The sequence below is a fragment of the Pongo abelii genome, chromosome 4 (genome assembly GCF_028885655.2).
Source record: "Pongo abelii isolate AG06213 chromosome 4, NHGRI_mPonAbe1-v2.0_pri, whole genome shotgun sequence".
Taxonomy (NCBI): domain Eukaryota; kingdom Metazoa; phylum Chordata; class Mammalia; order Primates; family Hominidae; genus Pongo; species Pongo abelii.
In genome coordinates, this window is record NC_071989.2 from 17696550 (window position 1) to 17716842 (window position 20293).

A 20293-nucleotide genomic window follows, 5' to 3' on the forward strand; every position below is an offset into this window, starting at 1 on the left:
AACAAAGAACACTTGATGAGCTGACTGTGTGCTGAGGAAACGAAGAACACTTGATGAGCTAAGAGAGGCCACAGTAGTGGAAATGCACAGACAAAAAAGCAAAGTTGGAAAAGATGAGTGTGGGCACCTGGCTGAGGTTTGAGCCAGCAGACCCTTGCAAGCCATGCGGAGGATGCCGCCCTTCATCCTTGGGATGATTAGAAGTCACAAGAGGGCTGCAGACAGAAAGGGCATATGAGAGAAAAGAAAAGATTATTCTAGGTTCAGTGTAGAGAACAGATGGGGGTGGCCTCAGGGAGACTGGAGAGAAAGTTATTTGCAGACTGCTGGGTGACAGTTGCTTGGATGACAGAGGGGGCAGAAAAGATAGAGAAAACCAGGCTGTTGAGGCTTTTATTTAGGTGGTAAAAACCACAGAATTGGCTCATGCCTGTAATCCCAGCACTTTGGGAGGCTGAGGTGGGTGGATCACCTGAGGTCAGGAGTTCAAGACCAGCCTGGCCAACGTGGCAAAACCCCGTCTCTACTAAAAATACAAAAATTAGCTGTGCATAGTGGTGCGAGCTTGTAATCCCAGCTATTTGGGAGGCTGAGGCAGGAGAATTGCTTGAACCTGGGAGGTGGAGGTTGCAGTGCACCGAGATTGTGCCATTACACTCCAGCCTGGGTGACAGAGCAAGACTCTGTCTCAAAAAAAAAAAAAAAAAAAAAAGAAAAGGCTGTTGCAAAGTGATGTCATCAGGGGCTTCAGTTAAGGCAAGGAGGTGGGAAGGATCCTCCAAAAAGAAGGTTGAGGGTAAAAAGGAGTTTGCACATGATGAGGCAGAGGTTTTGGAGGGCAACGTGGCAGTATTCAGGAGGTAAGGGCAGAACTTGGCTGAATCTGGGGCAAGGAACCATATGAAACCTTACGGATTTGCTGGTGTTGCAGGATGAAATGTTTGTTCATGGCAGTTTACCCCAGTGTTGGCTGATAGTGATGGGAGATAAGGGACATGGAGATTCGATTTCCGCAGTCCCGTGGGGGATGGAGAGCCCTGGGCCTAATGGCTAAAGGTTTCGAGTCAGAAGACCTGGGGTGAGGTCCTTCTAAGCTTCTGGGTAGGGAGGTGAATTCCACCCCTGCACAGCTCTGGGTCATAACTTCTTGGAGGTTGATGCTATCTTAATGAGTGCAAAGGAGGAAGCCCTGAATTTTCTCTAAGCTGTCCCCCACTTTGTCTCCGTCCACCTAGTAGGCTGGCCCTCAAACCAAGCACGAGTGGGCGGGCATACTTTACACTCAGGTTAGGTACTCACTGTTCTGTCACCTCAAATCTCTTTGAAGACTTACGTGGCTTTATGCTTCTCGACCCTCCCTCTCTCATGACTAGAAGATGCTAGCAGACCCCTGGCTTGAAGCTTGGCACTGAGACTCTGGGGCAAGTTACATAACCTCTTTGTGCTTTATCTTCCTTATCTGTAAACTGGGAGTAATAATCTGGCTCAACTCATAGCGTTGTCACCAGGATCAAATGACGTAAGTGGTCTAAAACACAGTATCTAAAACCTAGTAAGAGATCAAAGAAAAAGTGCAGCCCCATCTCTTCCCACTTCCTGGTTTGTTCCCTTGACTCTAGCTGTACGGGACACTTTCCAACCCATCGTCCAATTCTCCCTGCTATGCTTTTGAACATGCCTGGAATTCCTTTCCTTCATGAGTCTCCTCTGCTTTCTCCACTTCACTACGGCTCACTGTGGGTCTGTAAGTTTCTACCCATTGTACCCATTCCTGACTCAGGAGTGTTGACACGTAACTACTCCGGTGCTCCTCTGTCGCTCACTCCAGCTCCTTCCTAGCAACTGTCAACTTACCGACATCGACTCATGAGCACGAGGGTCTCCTCACTAGGCTGCGCGTGACTTGTGGGCAGGGACCCTCCTCATTCGCTTATCCCCAGTACCTTGAACATTGCTTCATGCTCAGCATTTCAAAATATCTGTTGCGATGTAAATGCCTTAAGTAACAGGACAGTCTTTTCTCTCCAGATCTATTTGTCTTTTACAAGGAGACAAAAACTTTAAGTAAAAATGACTTTTGGCCAGGCTTGATGGCTCATGCTTGTAACCCCAGCACTTTGGGAGACTGAGGCGGGAGGATTGCTTGAGTTCAGGAAATTTGAGATCAGCCTGAGTAACATGGTGAGACCCCCGTCTCTACAAAAAATTAAAAAATTAGCCAGGCTTAGCGTCACATACCTGCAGTCCCAGCTCCTCAGGAGGCTGAGGTAGGAGAATCAATTGAGCCCAGGAGGTCAAGGCTGCAGTGAGTCACGATCGTGCCATTGTACTTCAGCCTTGGTGACAGTGTAAGACCCTATCTCAAAAAAAAAAAAAAAAAAAAGAAAAAAAAAGAAAATGACACTCAACTGTCCAATTTCAGGCAATGGTCGGGCAGAGGAGAAGGTATTTATCTGGGGAAGAATACGGTGACTTGCTGAGAAGGAAGACTTATATTGGTGGGAGTCACCCTAGAATCACTGAAATTGCGTTATTACTTATGAACACTTCTGACTCCCTCTCTTAATAAGGCCAATTTTGTATTTGGTAGCAACACAATGTGTTATCTTGTGTGAATATGTTTTAAAAATAAAATAATCTTATATTTTATAAACTTATGCAGATTATTTTCTTTGTATTATAAATTGTATTATTGAGCATGCTTATGTATAATAATGGGATTCTTTCTTTTTAGTAATTAAAAATTTTTATTCTTCATTTACACAACACATACAAAAAGATGCTACAAGAACGTTGTACTTTTTAAAAGACATTCCCATTGGTAGTGGCTTCATTTAAACTGGGAGTTTGATTTTAGGGAGACATTCTGGGCAGTTGTGCTATCTACCTAGCTTGGTTGGTACTTTCTTATAAACTTGGTCTTCCAGGAAACATTTGCATCTGGCAGGAGTCTGTAATTCTCAGTGGGCTAGATTTGGTCTTGGTTGATTTTTTTGAGGCCACCATTTTTTTGGTTGGTTATTTATACCTGCCCAACCACCTCACTGCCCAACCAGTGAGTTCAGGTTCACTCACACCAAGTCCTTCTGACATTAGAATCAGAATTCTTCCTGTAGATTTCCTCATCATCTGATTCTCTGAAGCAGGTATAAATTCATACTTAGGAGAGATTTCACACCAGCTATAAGCCACTCTCAAATGCAATAGGAGGCCAAAAAGTACTGCTGTTGAATCAGACACAGCTTTGTTGTGTTGAGCCTAAAGATAGTTTTAACTTGAATTTTGCCTTTTTTTTTTTTTTTTGAGACAGAACCTCCCTCTGTTGCCCAGGCTGGAGTGCAGTGGTGCGATCTCGGCTCACTGCAGCCTCTGCCTCCCGGGTTCAAGCGATTCTCCTGTCTTGGCTTCCCGAGTAGCTGGGACTACAGGCATGTGGCACTGCGCCTGGCTAATTTTTGTATTTTAGTAGAGACGGGATTTCACCAGTTGGCCAGGCTGGTCTCGAACTCCTGACCTCAGGTGATCCGCTTGCACCGGCCTCCCAAAGTGCTGGGATTACAGGTGTGAGCCACTGCGCCTGGCCTCCTTTTTTGTCTTAGATAATGACTCTGTGTTGTTCCTTGAGATGGTTTTGGGTTTACGGGAAGAGTTAGAAGAGAGTCTTGTGTGGTCTTTGAGGACTCAGGAAGATCAGGGTTCTGGGGTGATAGTTTCTAGACACGATAGATGCCTGAAAACCAGCAGGGCCCGAAAGGAGCATACCCCTGGTGAACCGGCAACTCAAATGCAGAAACTGGTAACCCATGTGAGCACCCCGTCAGCAGACAAGGTCAGAAATCAGAGATCTTTATGATTTGCGAGGCAGAACAGCCAACTACATGTGCATTTGATGGAAATGCTCAGTGCCTTCAACTTTTCCCCAGTGTATCTCTGCCTTCAGGCTTCTCCCCAGTCCTCCAGGGCTTTTCTTGAACATGTGGGCTGCCCGTTGCTGCCTGCACCATTCCTCATTCCAGCTGTGTTTGTCATAATAGGTTTGCCAAATAAAAAATAATTTTTGGCTGGTTGCAGTTGTTCACGCCTGTAATCCCAGTTCTTTGGGAGGCCGAGGCGGATCACCTGACATCAGGAGTTCGAGACCAGCCTGGCCAGCAAGGCAAAATCCCATCTCTACTAAAAATACAAAATGAGCTGTTCGTGGTGGCGTGTGCCTGTAATCCTAGCTATTCAGGAGGCTGAGGCAGGAGAATCACTTGAACCCAGGAGGTGGAGGTTGTAGTGAGGCGAGATTACACCACTGCACTCTAGCCTGGGCAACAGAGCAAGACTCTGTCTCAAAACAAAAAACAAAAAACAAAAAAAAGATTTTTCATCTTTTTGAGTTGGGAGGGCTGGAGGGTAGAGATAGGGATTAGTGGCTTAGTATATTTACCTTCATTTAACAACTATATTTAAAGGGAACTGATGAGAACTATGATGGAGAGTTTTCTGCAATAGAAATAAATGTAATTTTCAAAAGTTCTTCATCATTACTGAGTACACTGAAGAGGCAAATGGACTAGTGTATAGCTTAGAGTATTTCTCCAACTTAATATGTATACAAATCACCTGCAGCTCTTGTTAAATTGCAGCTTTTGTAGGTTTGGATTAAGCTTTGCTTCTAAAAAAGCTCCCAAGGAACATTCATGCTGCTGGTCCTTGATCCACACATTGAGTAGCAAGGTTTTAGGGGACTTCAAATTATTAATATTATTCTATGTAATTGGAAGTTAACTGCTTCTTAAAATATATGTCATAGGTATGTATCTAATTTCTTCCGGCCTGGTAATTAAAAATTATTTCTAGGGCTGGACACAGTGGCTCACACTTGCAATCCCAGCACTTTGAGAGGCTGAGGTGGGTGGATCACTAGAGCCAGTTCAAGACCAGCCTGGCCAACACAGTGAAACATAGTTTCTACCAAAACATACAAAAGTAAGCTGGGTGTGGTGGTGCACGCCTGTAGCTCCAGCTAGTCAGGAGGCTGAGGCAGGAGAATCGCTTGAACCTGGGAGGCAGAGGTTGCAGTGAGTCGTGATTGTGCCACTGCACTCCAGCCTGGGCGACAGAGTGAGATCCTGTCTCAAAAAAAAAAAAAAAAAAAATTTCCAGGCTTTATACTTTGCTGTGTATATTTGAATAATGCTAGGCTTAAGTGGTGAAATGTTGAATGGATATTACTTGCCTCCAAAAAGAAAGCTAAATGACAGCTTTTGTATCTTTAGGCACTTTTAGAGTTGTTTTCTTTTTCCCAAAGAATGGTTGATAATTCCCTCTGTCTCCCTCTATTCACATAGGACTGAAATAGAAGTAGGCTTAAATTAAGGCTACACAACTTTGATTTGCTCATAAGGGAGAACTTACAGAATGCTGGGGTATGCGCGAATCTTCATCACTTTGAAAAGAGTTATATTTTGAAAGAGAATAAATTCTAATATAATCCCTGCCCTTGAAGAATAACCCAGATTCAGAGCAGAACCCACTGATTTAGATATAGAAGGTTGGATCACTGGACCTCGCAAGGATGCGGCTCCACGTAAGAATGGGAAGATGGCACTATCACTGTCCATTGCATAGACAGCCCCTGCCCAGTTCTCATCCTGTGAATCCTGCTCTATCTGCCTCTGGGAATACTTTGTTCTCACATAAAGATTCATCTTTGCCCCTAGGATAGAGGACCATTCTTGATCTCAGAGAGTTTGAGGACCTAGGAAGCCCTAGTTCAACACTGAAGTTAATAATGGCATGGTGGGCCGGGTGCGGTGGCTCACGCCTGTAATCCCAGTACTTTGGGAGGCTGAGGTGGGTGGTTTGCTTGAGCTCAAAGTTTGAGACTGGCCTGGGCAACATGGCAAAACCCCATCTCTACAAAAAATGCACTGGGCATGGTGGTGTATGCCTGTAGTACCAGTTACTCGGGGGGCTGAGGCAGGAGAATCTCTTGAACCTCGGAGGTGGAGGTTGCAGTGAGCCCAGATCATGCCACTGCACTCCATCCTGGGCAATACAGTGAGGCCCTGTCTAAAAAAAAAATAAAGAAAAAAATTATGAGACTGTGGCCTTAGTCCTGAGGCACAGTCCACCCTTACACCGCACTTAGGGTAGGAGGATCAGAATCATATTCTGGAACATAAGCTCTCCTAAACCACGCTCCTCCAAAATGCAGGCCTCACTGAGATCTTATCAGTCTTCTAGATTAGGAAGCTTCAACCCATTGCCAGTGACAGAAGCCCAGCCAGCAGCCAACACAGGTTTCCCAAATTCTCTGCAGAGGCTGTGCCTGTGGAGGAATCTCTGAATTTCCCGTCTTCCTGGATCTCCTATCACCTTTACCTGTATAGATGATTCTGTAATTGTTATTCCATTTTTTTTTTCTTTTTTTCTTTTTGAGACGGAGTCTCTCTCTGTAGCCCAGGCTGGAGTGCAGTGGTGCGATCTTGGCTCACTGCAACCTCCGCCTCCTGGGTTCACACCATTCTCCTGCCTCAGCCTCCTGCGGAGTCTTGCTCTGTTGCCCAGGCTGGAGTGCAGTGGCACGATCTCTGCTCAGTGCAACCTCCGCCTCCCAGGTTCAAGCAATTCTCCAGCCTCCTGAGTAGCTGGGACTACAGACACACACCACCATGCCTGGCTAATTTTTTGTATTTTAGTAGAGACGGGGTTTTACCATGTTGGCCAGGATGGTCTCGACTTCCTGACCTTGTGATCTGCCCTCCTCAACCTCCCAAACTACTGGGATTACAGGTGTGAGCCACAGTGCCTGGCCTGTTATTCCATCTTACACATCCTAAAATTGGGGCCATTTGTTGGGACTGGAAGAAATTTGCCAAATTCTCTGAAAAAAGGGTTTCACTGCCAGACTTGGCTCTGTCCCTGAGCTGGCAGGAGTCAGGGTGCTCTGAGATGCCCCCTCTTTAAGGCGCAGTTCTGTTTTGGGGCTCAGCTCTCCCAGTCTGATCTTCCCACTATAATGTGTCTGACTCTGCCTGACAATATCCTGAGATAAGCCATGGGTGCGGGGGAGCAGATGTTCCTTGATGCTTCTGGTGTTCAGTGATGCTGTCACTCATTAGAAGAACTGTGTCCTAAAATTTTGAGATGAAGAGGTTATTGAAAATTTTGGGAGACTGGGCACGGTGGCTGAAGCCTGTAATCCCAGCACTTTGGGAGGCCAGGGTAGGTGGATCACCTGAGATCAGGAGCTCGAGACCAGCCTGGCCAACATGGAGAAATTCTGTCTCTACTAAAAATACAAAAATTAGTCATGCGTGGTGGTGCATGCCTGTAGTCTCAGCTATTCAGGAGGCTAAGGCATGAGAATCGCTTGAACTCGGGAGGTGGAGGTTGCAGTGAGCTGAGACCTCACCACTGCACTCCAACCTGAGCGACAGAGAGAGACTCTGTCACAAAAAAAAAAAAAAGACGTTTTGGGGAAGAGTTTTTCTTTGCCTAATCTCGCATAGACTCTCAGACCCATGAGCCATGTACTTCTCATTACTGTGAGGCATAAAGCTTGTCTTCTTCACACACCATTAAACATCTCCAGAAATGATCATAGAGTACCTGTGTTTGACCATAGATTATGTTAACTCTCTGTGAGGAAAAAAGGATTCTTTTGTGAAATACAGATATAGTAATGAAACTATCATTGGGCATTCACAGTTCATTTTACAAAAATATTTTTGGCATTTTAGATACTTTTTAGTTCCTTAAAATAAAAAGTTATGACCATTCCCATAACTCTCAGGTGGGAATCCTTCTTCTGTCAACAGTATGAAGAGGAGGTGATTAAAACATCATCTTTGATATGATGATGCTTTATGTCTTGTTATCCTGGTGCCCTTTGCTGTGGAATAATTGGGATGGGAGAAATCAATTTGAAGGCAAATTTACAATACACTGTGAACATGTGACCATCCCTACAAGTTTTCTGGTGGTGAAATTTTAGGCAGTGTAATTGTTGGATGAGAGAGATCTTTTTGGGAAGTGGACATCCTCCAGCCCCACTGCAAGGATGGGCTGACCTTGTGATCCGCCCTCCTCAGCCTCCCAAACTGTAAGCCTTGTTGTAAATACCTACTCCTTGGGCTGATATCCCAGAGGAGGTAAACTGACCTGAATATAAAATATAAAGCCTTGAAGAAAAGGCCAGAAGTGTTCTTAGGAAAATGACCTGAGATGGTTAATTTTATGTGTCAACTTGAATGGGCTAAGGGAGGCCCAGATATCTGGTAGAACATTATTTTTGGGTGTGTCTGTGATGGTGTTTCTGGAAGAGGTTAGCATGTGAATTGGTGAACTGAGCAAAGAAGATGGCCCTCCCCAGTGTGAGTGGGAACCATCCAATCCATTGAGGAACTGGATAGAGCAAAAAGGCAGAGAGGAAGGATGAGTTTGCTTCTGTTTGGGCTATAAATCCATCTTCTCTTGCCTTTGGATTTTGGGTCTTCTGGTTCTTAAGCATTTGGACTTGGACTGAATTATGCCACTGGCTTTCTTCGTTCTCCAACTTGCAGACAATGGATCATGGGACTTCTTGGCCAATTTCTAGAACAAATCTCTCTCTCTTTCTCTGTGTTTTTGTATTTATATCTATATGTAAATAGAGTCATGCATCACTTAATGATGGAGATACATTGTCAGAATTGCATTTTTAGGGAATTTTGTTGTTGTGTGAGTATATATATACATATATATTTATATTTTTACTTGGAAAACCGCATGTCTCAGCACCATTACTGAATATCAGTCAATTCCCCTACTTGATTTGCAACGCCAACATCAAGTGCCAAATATCAGATTTCTATATGTGCTTTATTATAATCTGATGAGACCACCATTGTATATGCAGTTAACTATTGTATGTGCACAGTTAACTGGAACATTGTTATGCAGTGCATGACTGTATATATATATATGTCCTATCATGTGTGTGTATATATATATACACATTATGTGTATATATATATATATACATTATGTGTATATATATATGTATGTATGTCCTATTGTGTGTGTGTGTGTGTATATATATATATACAATAGGATCTATCCATCTATTATCTATCAATCATCTATCCTATATATGTTTACATATCTTCTATTGGTTCTGTTTCTTTCATACTGACCAATATAATTCCATATGCCATATTTTAACATTTTAATTCCTTACAAAAAGCCCCATCACCAGATTAAAAAGTAATGATTTGTTTCTGTTGCTGATGGGTACCAGGTAAGCAGATGGCATAGTGGTTGATAACAGACTCAGAGGGTTCACTCACTGGGTTTGAAGTCCAGGTCTGAGTCTATCCAGAGCTAAATCCTAGCTAAGTTACTTACGTTCAGACCCACCTGTAAAATGCGAATGCTAACAATACCTACCTCATGGAGTTCTTGTGAGGATAAATGGGGTTAATTGTGCCAGGCCCTTGGAAAGTGCTACTCACATTTTTATTTTTATTTTTTTTTACTCCATGGAAATCTCAATCTGAAATGGATATTTGGTAGCATCCAAATGTTTTTATGCTGCTGTTTTCTTTTTTCTTTCTTTCTATTTTATTTTATTTTATTTTGAGACAGAGTCTTGCTGTGTCACCCAGGCTGAAGTGCAATGGTGCGATCTTGGCTCACCGCAACCTCCACTTCCTGGGTTCAAGCGATTCTCCTGCCTCAGCCTCCTGAGTAGCTGGGATTACAGTCACGTGCCACCACACCCAGGTAATTTTTGTATTTTTAGTAGAGATGGGGTTTTGCCATGTTGGTCAGGCTGGTCTTGAACTCCTGACCTGAAGTTATCCGCCAACCTCGGCCTCCCAAAGTGTTGTGATTACAGGCGTGAGCCACTGCGCCCGGTGTGTGCTGCTGTTTTCTAATGCCCTGACTTTATGTGGATTTATGGCTGTACATAAATATGTCTCAGTTTAAATCTGGCTTAAAACCTTTCTTGTTCTTGATTGGGTAGCCATTTCATTGAAAAGTAATTTTTATCTTCTCTGATTTACTTCAAAGGGAAAAGCCATGAGTTCTGGGCATACATGTGCCCAGTACACACTCAGCAAGCAGCTGAGAACGTGAGTGCGACGGTGGGTATGCCTTCTGACTTAATAATCCTTTGGATGTTTCCATACTAATGCATTCATTATCTGTGTTCAAGATGGCTTATGCTTCCAGAATAAGATGCTACTAAATCACTGTCTTGAAGAATGCTTTTGGTTTTTATACATTACATTCACTGTTCTTACAGGCAAAAGTCATAATTTGGAAAAAAAGGCTACTGTATGTGTTGGAAATATGGGCTGGAGTTCCATGCCTTGTTTGTCTAGTTAATCAGACCTCTGAAAGGTCAACATTCCTAGAGAAGTACTAATATGGTTTGGGAGGGGCTATTGTTGATAGATAGTGGGTTCAGGTAAGGGCATGGCTGATACGTCCATATTTATTAGAGATAGAAAGTGGAAAGAGAAATTGGATGGAGACATTGCTGATTCAGACACACACACTTTAGATTAAGTTTATATGTGGACAAACAAGTGACAACGAATGGAAAGCATATGTACATTTGCATGTGCATGGATGTGCATATAAGTATTAATAGGTAGAAAGCAAATGAACATACTGGAGATGCAGACAATTAATATGAGACGGCAGCAATCCTATCAATGAACTGACAGCACAGGGCAGGAAGACAGATGCAGCTGCTGTCACTCTCTTCCCTCCCTTTCTGAGCCGGCCGTCTAAGAAGTATTGCCGTGCTGAGAGGAGTTTGGGGAAGAACCAGTTTACATTTTTCCCATAAAAAAAGAGTAGAAGTAAGAATGGAAACAGGATTAAATTTCCTAAGTTGTTTTTATTCTAAATTCACCTAGCCCTTAAAGAAAATGTATTTGTTATCTTGAATTATTCATAAATTGGAGAAGCATCTTTCATAAGTAGATATTTGGAGTTAAAATTGTAAACACTTATGAACTGAAGCATTTTGGTAGCCAAAGCCATACACATTTCCAACAGTAAAAATTTGTTTTTTAGGCCGGGCACAGTGGCTCATGCCTGTAATCCCAGCACTCTGGGAGGCCGAGGCAGGTCGATCACTTGAGATCAGGAGTTCGAGACCAGCCTGGCCAACATGGTGAAACCTCATCTTTACCAAAAATACAAAAATTAGCCAGGCGTGGTGGCACATCATGGCAGTAGTCCCAGCTACTTGGGAGGCTGAGGCAGGAGAATCGCTAGAACCCGGGAGGCCGAGGTTGCAGTGAGCTGAGATCACATCACTGCGCTGCAGCCAGGGTGACAAGAGCGAAGCTCCGTCTCAAAAAAAAAAAAAAATTGCTTTTTGTTTTCAAAAATACAAAAAAATATATTTTTTATGACCAGTGCTATAGGGTAAGTATTTTTTTTGAAGATCAAAGAGCACCCTTCGTGGATGCACTGGGTACCATGTAGTTTCCTTCTTACCTGGGAATGGAGGTTGGGAATGGGGACTAGGTTGACGGAAACTCATGAGATGTGAACCCAGGAACGAGTCAAAGAAAACAAGGTGCAACAAACAAAGAAAATCTCTGCCACGGAGCCTAGGTGCTGCTCTCCAGGAGTTCCCAGACCCTCCTTAGACAAATGTCTGTAAGTAAGGGAGTAGTTGAGAAAGACAACCAGCTTATCGCACAGTAATGGTTGTCATGGAGAGACAAGACAGGGTGGAGTCTGAGTCCATCAAGCACAGGTGAGGGGGGCCACAGGTCTCAGGAACTCTTGAAAACATCCTTGCGCTGAGGTGCACAGTAAAATATCTGACATGCATAAAAATGACTGAATCACAAAGAGAAGCTTAAATTATGCTCAAGGTCATTCACAGGTCAATGTCTTTTCATTTCGCCCACCAGACACTCATTGTTCTCCTTGGTCATGCTGCTATGAGTGCCTTCCTCCTCTTCCTTTGATCATCCTTGAGTCCCCAGAGCAGTCTTTGACGTTAAGCAGAACCTTCTGGTGCTGCATCAAATGGTAACATCACGGTGCTATGCACAGTGTATACATGCACAGAACTCTCAGCTGTGACTCTGCCTTCATCCCCAGTTCTCCTCCATCGCTAGCTCTGATTCGCCCTCACACTCCCTCACTAGGGGTGGGGGTGTGGAGACTTCAGGTGCCTGCCGGAGCCAGGTAGGGCTGTGTGGGGACTGGGGCAAAGTGCTCTGGGCCAGTTACGGCTCCCTTCCCATGCTGCCTGTTGTAGTGAATGCAGGACCGGAGTCTCCAGACCTTTTCCCCAAAAGAAGCCCCCAATTTGAATTTTTATGTGAAATATCTAATTTTTTTTTTTTTTTTGAGACAGAGTCTTGCTTTGTCATCCAGCCTGGAGTGCAATGACAGGATCTTGGCTCACTGCAACCTCCACCTCCTGGGTTCAAGTGATTCTCCTGTCTCAGGCTCCCAAGTAGCTGGAATTACAGGCACCCGCCACCATGCCAGGCTAATTTTTTGGATTTTTAGTAGAGATGGAGTTTCACCATGTTGGCCAGGATGGTCTCGAACTCCCGACCTCAAGTGATCCGCCTGCCTCCACCTTCCCAAGTGGTGGATTACAGGTGTGAGCCACCGTGAAAGCCTGAAACTTCTAAATTTTTATACGTATGTTAACGTAATACTTAAAAATATATGGGCCAAATGTGATACTCTGTAGGACCAATCTGGCCCATAGGTTTGAGTCTGTCATATCAGCCTTATCTATCTTTAAAATTCATCCCATCTCTGAGTCTCTCCCATCCCTGACTTGTATCCAATCAAGTATGTATTAAGGACAAAGACGTGTATTAAGACATGACTTCAAGCTCGATTACAATAATAATATTATATAATCACATATTATAATATATAATAGAATAGTAATATAATCTGTAATATAATGATAATATACCATAATAATAGAACCCTGGACAGCAATGTATTTCTCAAAAGGATGATATAATCTTTAGTTATAAGTGACATATTAGGGGAAAGAAAGTTTATACATAATTTATTTTTAAAAAGTTGAATTCATAATGAACAAAATAAAGCTCTGGTTAGTATTCTTCAGTGGTTGGAAATCTCTCTAAACTGTTAAGATGTAGCTGGGGGCACATTTAGGATGGAAGAAAGAGAATTCTGATCAACTAAAATGTAACTACTATCATGTGCACAGCAAACATGCATTTTAATCAAACTATGGAAGTAGGAAAGTCAGAATCGATTATATTAATCATCAGAAATATTTTACAAGCAATTTTGTTTGGTCTATCAAGTTTCTTTTTCAAAGAGAGTTATTTATTTTTAAAAATTGTATATATTTATGGTGTACAACACGATTTAGTACATCAACAGTTTCTATTGGTAAAAACGAATGTATCAGTCTCATAGTCCTTTGTGAAGTTTCTGGCTCCAAAAAACATAGAAGAGTCCCATAGTTATCCTGGTTACTAATAACTTCCTTTTATCCTCTTTGATGTATACCTCAAGAACCCCAAATTTAGCCTTGGGTAGCCCCAATTTCTCAGGCTGAGATTGTTTTGGGATCCTTTAACAGCTTTGAGTGGGCGTTGTGGCATGAGCTTTCTGCTAATCTAGTCTAACTGTACAGACTGGGGGAGAGTGGAGGAACTCAGAATAACCTTATTCCTAGATGTCAACCCCAGGCTACCCCGATGACTGTCCCCACCTTGAGTCACTGCGTGGCACCTGCGTGTGCCATCTCAGGAGGCCCTTGCTCACTGCTGTCAAACTTTCTTGACTTGTCCTTGGATCATTTTCAGCTTTGGGCCATCACTTCTTCACCAGCCTTGCAACTCTGGGTATTTCAAATGATTCACTATAGGCCTGAGGCAAATTTGCCATGCTGTTAGCTGAGCAGCCAGTTGTCACCTTGAGTCACAGGCTTGAGGTCACCATTGGTACTGCCACTTAAAAACTGAGATCTACGCTTCTGCTCCGGCCCCACGTTTTCTGCATAGACTTGTGTACACTTGCTCTTCTCTGCTGCATCTCAAAACCCTGAATTGTTTGTCTGTAGCGGGGCTGAGAAGTCCTCTTTTCTTATCATTACCCTATGGTACCTACCTGGAGTAAACTGCTCCATGTAGAAGTTCTGTGTGGAGGGCCTCTCATTCTGGAGACAGAGTCCAGACTTGCAGAGAGCTGCTCCAAAAGCAATACTGAGTGATTTTCACAGCCTTGTAGCTTGGCTGGGGGGAGGGAGGAGCAGAAGAGCTGCTGCCGATTCCAGTTCAGCTTACAGAAGGCAATCCTCCTGTTCTCCCCTGGGAATCTTGGGTGGATACTGTGCAGGCTGTTATGCATCACACTTATTTTACCCTTAACAGTATAGCTTGGAGATCGTGCCATATGAGGGCATGTCAAACTGTCTCATATTTTTAGAGACTACGTATTATGATTTATTTAGCAATTTCCTTATTGAGAAATGCCCAAACTTTTGATCACAGACAGTGTTACATCAAATGTCCCTGCACACAGGCTATTTCACCCATGTGCCAATAGATCTTTCTCAGAAACTTTCAGTTGACACAATTAAGTAAAATGAAGAAAGAAAGATGCTGTACTACTCGTAGCAGAAAGGCCATGGGGCCAGGAATCAGAAGACCTGGGTTCAAGTCTCAGCTCTACTGATTTGTGAGATTTGGACTAAACAACTTGTCTGAAGCTCAATTTCCTCATAAGTAAAATGGAAATAAAATCCCTTGCTTTGCTTTACTTATGAGGGTTTTATGACCGTTAGATCTCCAAACACCCCCCGCTCGCTCCCTCCTCTCCTCTTTCGCTTCCTTCCTCCCTCCTTTCTTTCTCACCCAGTGTTCTTTCTACTCTTCCACAACTTTAGGAAAATTCAATTTTTCTTCTTCCAGAACCTACTCAGTAGCATACCCTGAAGGAGCTCTGCTCCCTTTTTGGTGTCTCTGGTGTGGGATGGGCCCACATGCTGTCACTGTAGCTCTTATCCATTTTTAGTAGACCCAGAGGGACTAGACTGCCTTGAGACGGGTCTAATATGCTCACCTGAGAATGGCTGAAGGGGTGAGTTGGTGTCTGAAAACATTTCAGCAGGCAACATTCTTTGCTCCAGAAATTCTAGCAGATCCTCTTGCACTTGAAAGAAATGTGATTATTTTTATTTCAAGGGCAATCGTTGGAACTCTAATGAGCAATTTTCATACCATTGAAAAACTAATATAGGACATAATGACTCTGAGTTTGCATGTCATGGGGACAGGACTTGGGAAAGACTTTCAGTATTTCTAAATTGGGGTGGCCCAAATCTCCCTGGTCCTCTCCATTTCACTTACACTGGGTGGGAGAGAGTGACTTCAACTAAGGATTCGAAAGGAATGAAGCCCCCTTTGTGCAAAACCGTCAGTCGGGAGGTCATTACGTTTCTTTTTTCTTTTTTTGAGACAGAGTCTTGCTCGGTCACCCAGGCTGGAGTGCAGTGGTGCAATCTTGGCTCACTGCAACCTTTGCCTCCCAGGTTCAAGCAATTCTCCTGCCTCAGCCTCCAGAGTAGCTGGGACTACAGGTGTGCACCACCACACCTGGCTAATTTTTATATTTTTAGTAGAGACGGGGTTTTACCATGTTGGCCAGGCTGGTTTCAAACTCCTGACCTCAAGTGATCTGCCTCCCTCGGCCTCCCAAAGTGCTGGGATTACAGGCGTGAGCCAGCACTCCCGGCCTGGTAATTACTTTTCATAGAAGAGCCCCCATCCTGCTTTATTTATTTCATGATTAACCCCTTAAAGATTTGACTTAACAATGACAGAGCAGTTTTAGAAAGTATTATGGAACTACGTACTTTGCTAGCCAGTACAGTTATATAAATAGATAAGATGCACAGTAGTTCCCTTTAATCAGCAGGGGATATGTTCCAAGACCCCCAGTGGGTGCCTGAAACCAGGTATAGTACCAAACTCTATGTATACTATGTTTTTGCAATCTGATAACTGAGCTGGCTAAGTGAGGAACCAGTGGGTAGCATAGACAGCTTGAAAACATAGGACAAGGGGGTGAGTCATGTCCCTGGTGGGACAGAGTGGAATGGCGTGAGATTTTACACTACTCAGAATGGTGTGCATGAAAATGCCAGCATAAAGACAGAAACATAACTGGAATTTTCATGCACACCGTTCTGAGTGTAATTTTGTTCCACTGTGTGGAAGTTTCTTTCATACACACCATTCTCAGTGGAATTATTATTTATGTCTGGAATTTTCCATGTAATATTTTTGGATTGTTGTTGACTGTGAGTAACAAACAGCCGAAAGTAAAAATATGGGTAAGGGGGTACTATTGTAGTTTCTTTCCAGAAACAATTTATTGTTCAGTGGAGAAGAAAGACAGACAGACAGACAGACAATTTGTTGTTGTTTTTTCCCCAGAACAAATCCACTCAATATTCACAATAAAGCATTAAAATACTCTCGGTAGTCTGGGCAATACTGGTAACTACTTGTTCCTAGAGTTTTCAAGTTCTAGAAAGGGGAATATATCAAACCTTGTTGCTTAGCAGCTAACATGAATTGTGCAACTAATCATTTCCATATTCATTCAGCATTAGAATATGAATTACCAGGCACCAGAGATACAAATCCTTGCCCTTAAACACCTTCTAATGGCAAGGTGGAAACTGTAGCATCACAGACTCGTGTGAAAGACCGCATGCTTGTCTGTATGGTAGAGTGTCCTGCGTCAAGATCAACAAGGCTGCAAGGTTGGGAAATATTTTTCTTGTAAAGAAATGTTGCTTATAATGGTATTTGTTTTGTTTAAAGTTTGACCTAAGCTGTGACGATAACTCAGTTGGGTCACTCAGCTTTGAGATAACAAAGATCTCTGTGTTTATCTTTTACCATTCGGGAAAATTTTCTAAAAGGTTTCATCTGTCTGGAAAATGATACATTGAGAAGGTAGAGCTATACACTGAGTAAAAACAGAGCTTGAAAGTTTTCGACAAGTGGAGAGCCCTAATTATACATACATGAATAAGGATCCTGTTTATTATAAAGAGGAATGTTTTGTTTGTTTAAGGAAGACAACATGTCTTTCTTAAAACTGCCACTTCAGTGAGAGTATTAGATTGGCATTTGGTAGGAAGAAGAAGTAGCAGAGTTAATTCGGTTGTCACAATTCTCTCTCACCAACATAATTAATATTGTAATAAATGAAAAACCCTTTCATAGAATTTTTTTTAAAGGCATAGTTAACGTTAGAAACCTAACAACATCAACCTTATTTGTGACTAAGTAGTGACTTATACAACTCGTAACCATTTTGACTGAATTGACAATGATAACATAAATAAATATAAGCTAAATCTTGCAAAATTTGTTGAGGTACATAGGATCAGGAAAAATAACCTCCATATAATGAGGAAGTAGAATGATGCCTGGGGTTTGCAGTCTTTGAAGTCACAAAAGAAGTCACAGCAAGATTAGGAATATCTCAAGATCTCCTAAACTCCAGCCCAGTGCATCACCCATATCCACATACTTCGTATGATCACCAAGTGATTATTTGAGCAGCTATTTGGCTCTAGATAGAAATGGAATTTTTATTGTCACAATTCATTTAAATGGTGTTGACTTTGGGTGGCGAACAAGCTGGGATCAGACCAGCTTGATAGTGTGCTTCAGGCAATGATGTCAGCAGTTGCGTGTTAAACAAATAAATTAGAGATTCCTTCAATGCCAAGTTACACAATCAGAAAGACAACAATCTGTTTCCATTTGCTTTTTACAACGTTTGTGTAACTTCAGGGCAAAACTTAGAGCAAGTCCACTGGCAAACCCGGGGGCGGGGGCTAGTGGTTATTTTCTAACACGGCAGATAAATGAGACAAACGCTCCGACCGTAAGTCCCTGAGCCTGGCAGTGGAATGCTCCCCACCCACAGACCATACTCCTGGTGCGCCTGACTTCTCAGCTGTTCAGGGCCGTTTCCTGGGCAGGCTGCAGTCTGCCCTGGCCTGTCTCTAGAGTGCTGGGCAGCCATGCCTGCAGGCCCCATTACAGCACACAGCCAACTGGCCCAGGTAGGGCTGCCTCACTCCCCGGCAAGGGGGCCCAGCTGGAGCTCGAGGAGATGCTGGTCCCCAGGAAGATGTCTATCAGCCCCCTGGAGAGCTGGCTTACAGCCCGCTGCCTCCTGCCCAGACTGGATGCCCAGACCCCAGGGACTGCGGCTCCAGCCCAATTCTATGAGTGTCTGCCTAGCCAGATGGGGGAAGGGGCCAAACAGGAAGATGAGAAGGCCTGGGATACACCTCCGATGCAGAGCAAAAATGTGCTGAAGACCCGCCGGCGGAAGATGAACCACCGCAAGCACCGTAAGCGGTGAGGCCGCTATTTCTGCGGCGGACGCCTGGAACGGAAGCCGATCAAGCTCAAGAGAGACCCGAGGAACATCTGGGTGAAGGTGGGTCTGAAGGAAACCCCTGGAGGCTGGCAGACCCCCAAGATCTACCTGAGGGGCAGATGAGTCTGGTACCTCCCTTCCCGCCCCGTTGCTGCTGGTGATCCGTGGTAATAAGTGCTCAGAGGACTCAGCTGTTAAAATAAATAAATAAATAAATAAATAAAAATAAATAAAAAAAAATGAGAGAGAGAAATGCTGAGAAAAATTTCCAGCCTATTTCTTCAACCACCAGGAAGTGTGTGAGGTGAACAGTTGGTTGTAGGGCGAAGGCTGTAAGAATCTTCATTCAAGGGACCAGTGCCCACTGACACCTGCCTCCAGATTGCAACAATTCTCTATGAAGTGTGCATTCAGCTGTATGCTATTTAGCGCTGTGTTAATTGTTATTGTTGGTAATAACAACTATCGTCTATTGAGGGGCTTTTTTTTTTAACTTTTATTTTAGGTTTGGGGGTACAAGTGATGTTCCACAGGTAAACAGGTGTCACAGGGTTTGTTGTACAGATTATTTCATCACCCAGGTATTAAGCCCAGTACCCAATAGTTACCTTTTCTGCTCCTCTCGCTCCTCCCACCCTTCACACTCAAGTAGACCCCAATATCTGTCGTTTCCTTCTTTGTGTTCATAAGTTCTTATCATTTAGCTCCCACTCATAACTGAGAACATGCGGTATTTGGTTTCCTGTTCCTGCATTAGTTTGCTAAGGATAATGGCCTCCAGCTCCATCCATGTTTCCACAAAAGACATGATCTCATTGTTTTTAATGGCTGCGTAGTATTCCGTGGTGTATATGTACCACATTTTCTTTATCCAGTCTATCATTGATGGGCATTTAGATTGATTCCATGTCTTTGCTATTGTGAATAGTGCTGCAATGAACATTCGTGTGTATGTGTCTTTATAGTAGAATGATTTATATTCCTCTGGGTATATGCCCAGTAATGGGATTCCTGGGTCGAATGACAGTTCTGCTTTTAGCTTTTTGAGGAATCACCGTACTGCTTATGTGCCAGGCACTCATTTAGGGGCTTAAATATATTTGATTCTTCACCACTGTGGGGTCATCTAAAACATCTTTTAAAATTTCAAATATGACTTATAAACAGATCCAGAAATGGATTAAGGAGGGGGAGTAAAAAGAATAAACTTGAAAACAAGTACTCAGATAAATACCTGTACATGACTTTTCATAGGAGCATTATTCACAATAGCCAAAAGGTGAAAACAGCCTAATGTTCATCAATGGATGAACTGATAAGCAAACTTTGGTATATCTATGCAACTGAATATTATTTAGCAGTAAAGAAAAGAAGTACTCATACATGCTACAACATGGGTGAACTTGGAAAACATCATTCTGAGTGAAAAAAATGCAACACGAAAGGTCTCATATTGCATGCTTTTCTTTATTACCAATGGGTACCTGGTTTTCTTTTGGGGCAATGAAAATATTTTAGAACTAGAGAGAGGGGGTAGTTGAACAACATTGCAAATGTACCAAATGCCACTGAATTGCACACTTTAAAATTAATTGTATGTTATATGAATTTTACCTCAATAATAATAACAGGCTGGGCGTGGTGGCTCACACCTGTAATCCCAGCACTTTAGGAGGCTGAGGCCAGTGAGTCATGAGGTCAGGAGTTAGAGACCAGCTTGGCCAACATAGTGAAACTTTTAGTCTCTACCAAAAATACAAAAAATTAGCTGGGCCTAGTGGCGGGCGCCTGTAATCTCAGCTACTCGAAAGGCTGAGGCAGGAGAATCACTTGAACCCAGGAGGTGGAGGTTGCAGTGAGC

The 20293-nt window shown here is 43.2% G+C and overlaps 1 pseudogene; it reads left to right on the plus strand.

Moving 5' to 3' along the window:
- The first annotated feature begins 995 nt into the window (after positions 1-995).
- LOC100434115 (small ribosomal subunit protein mS38-like) lies at positions 996-18555 on the plus strand (annotated as a pseudogene).
- The last annotated feature ends 1738 nt before the right edge of the window (positions 18556-20293 follow it).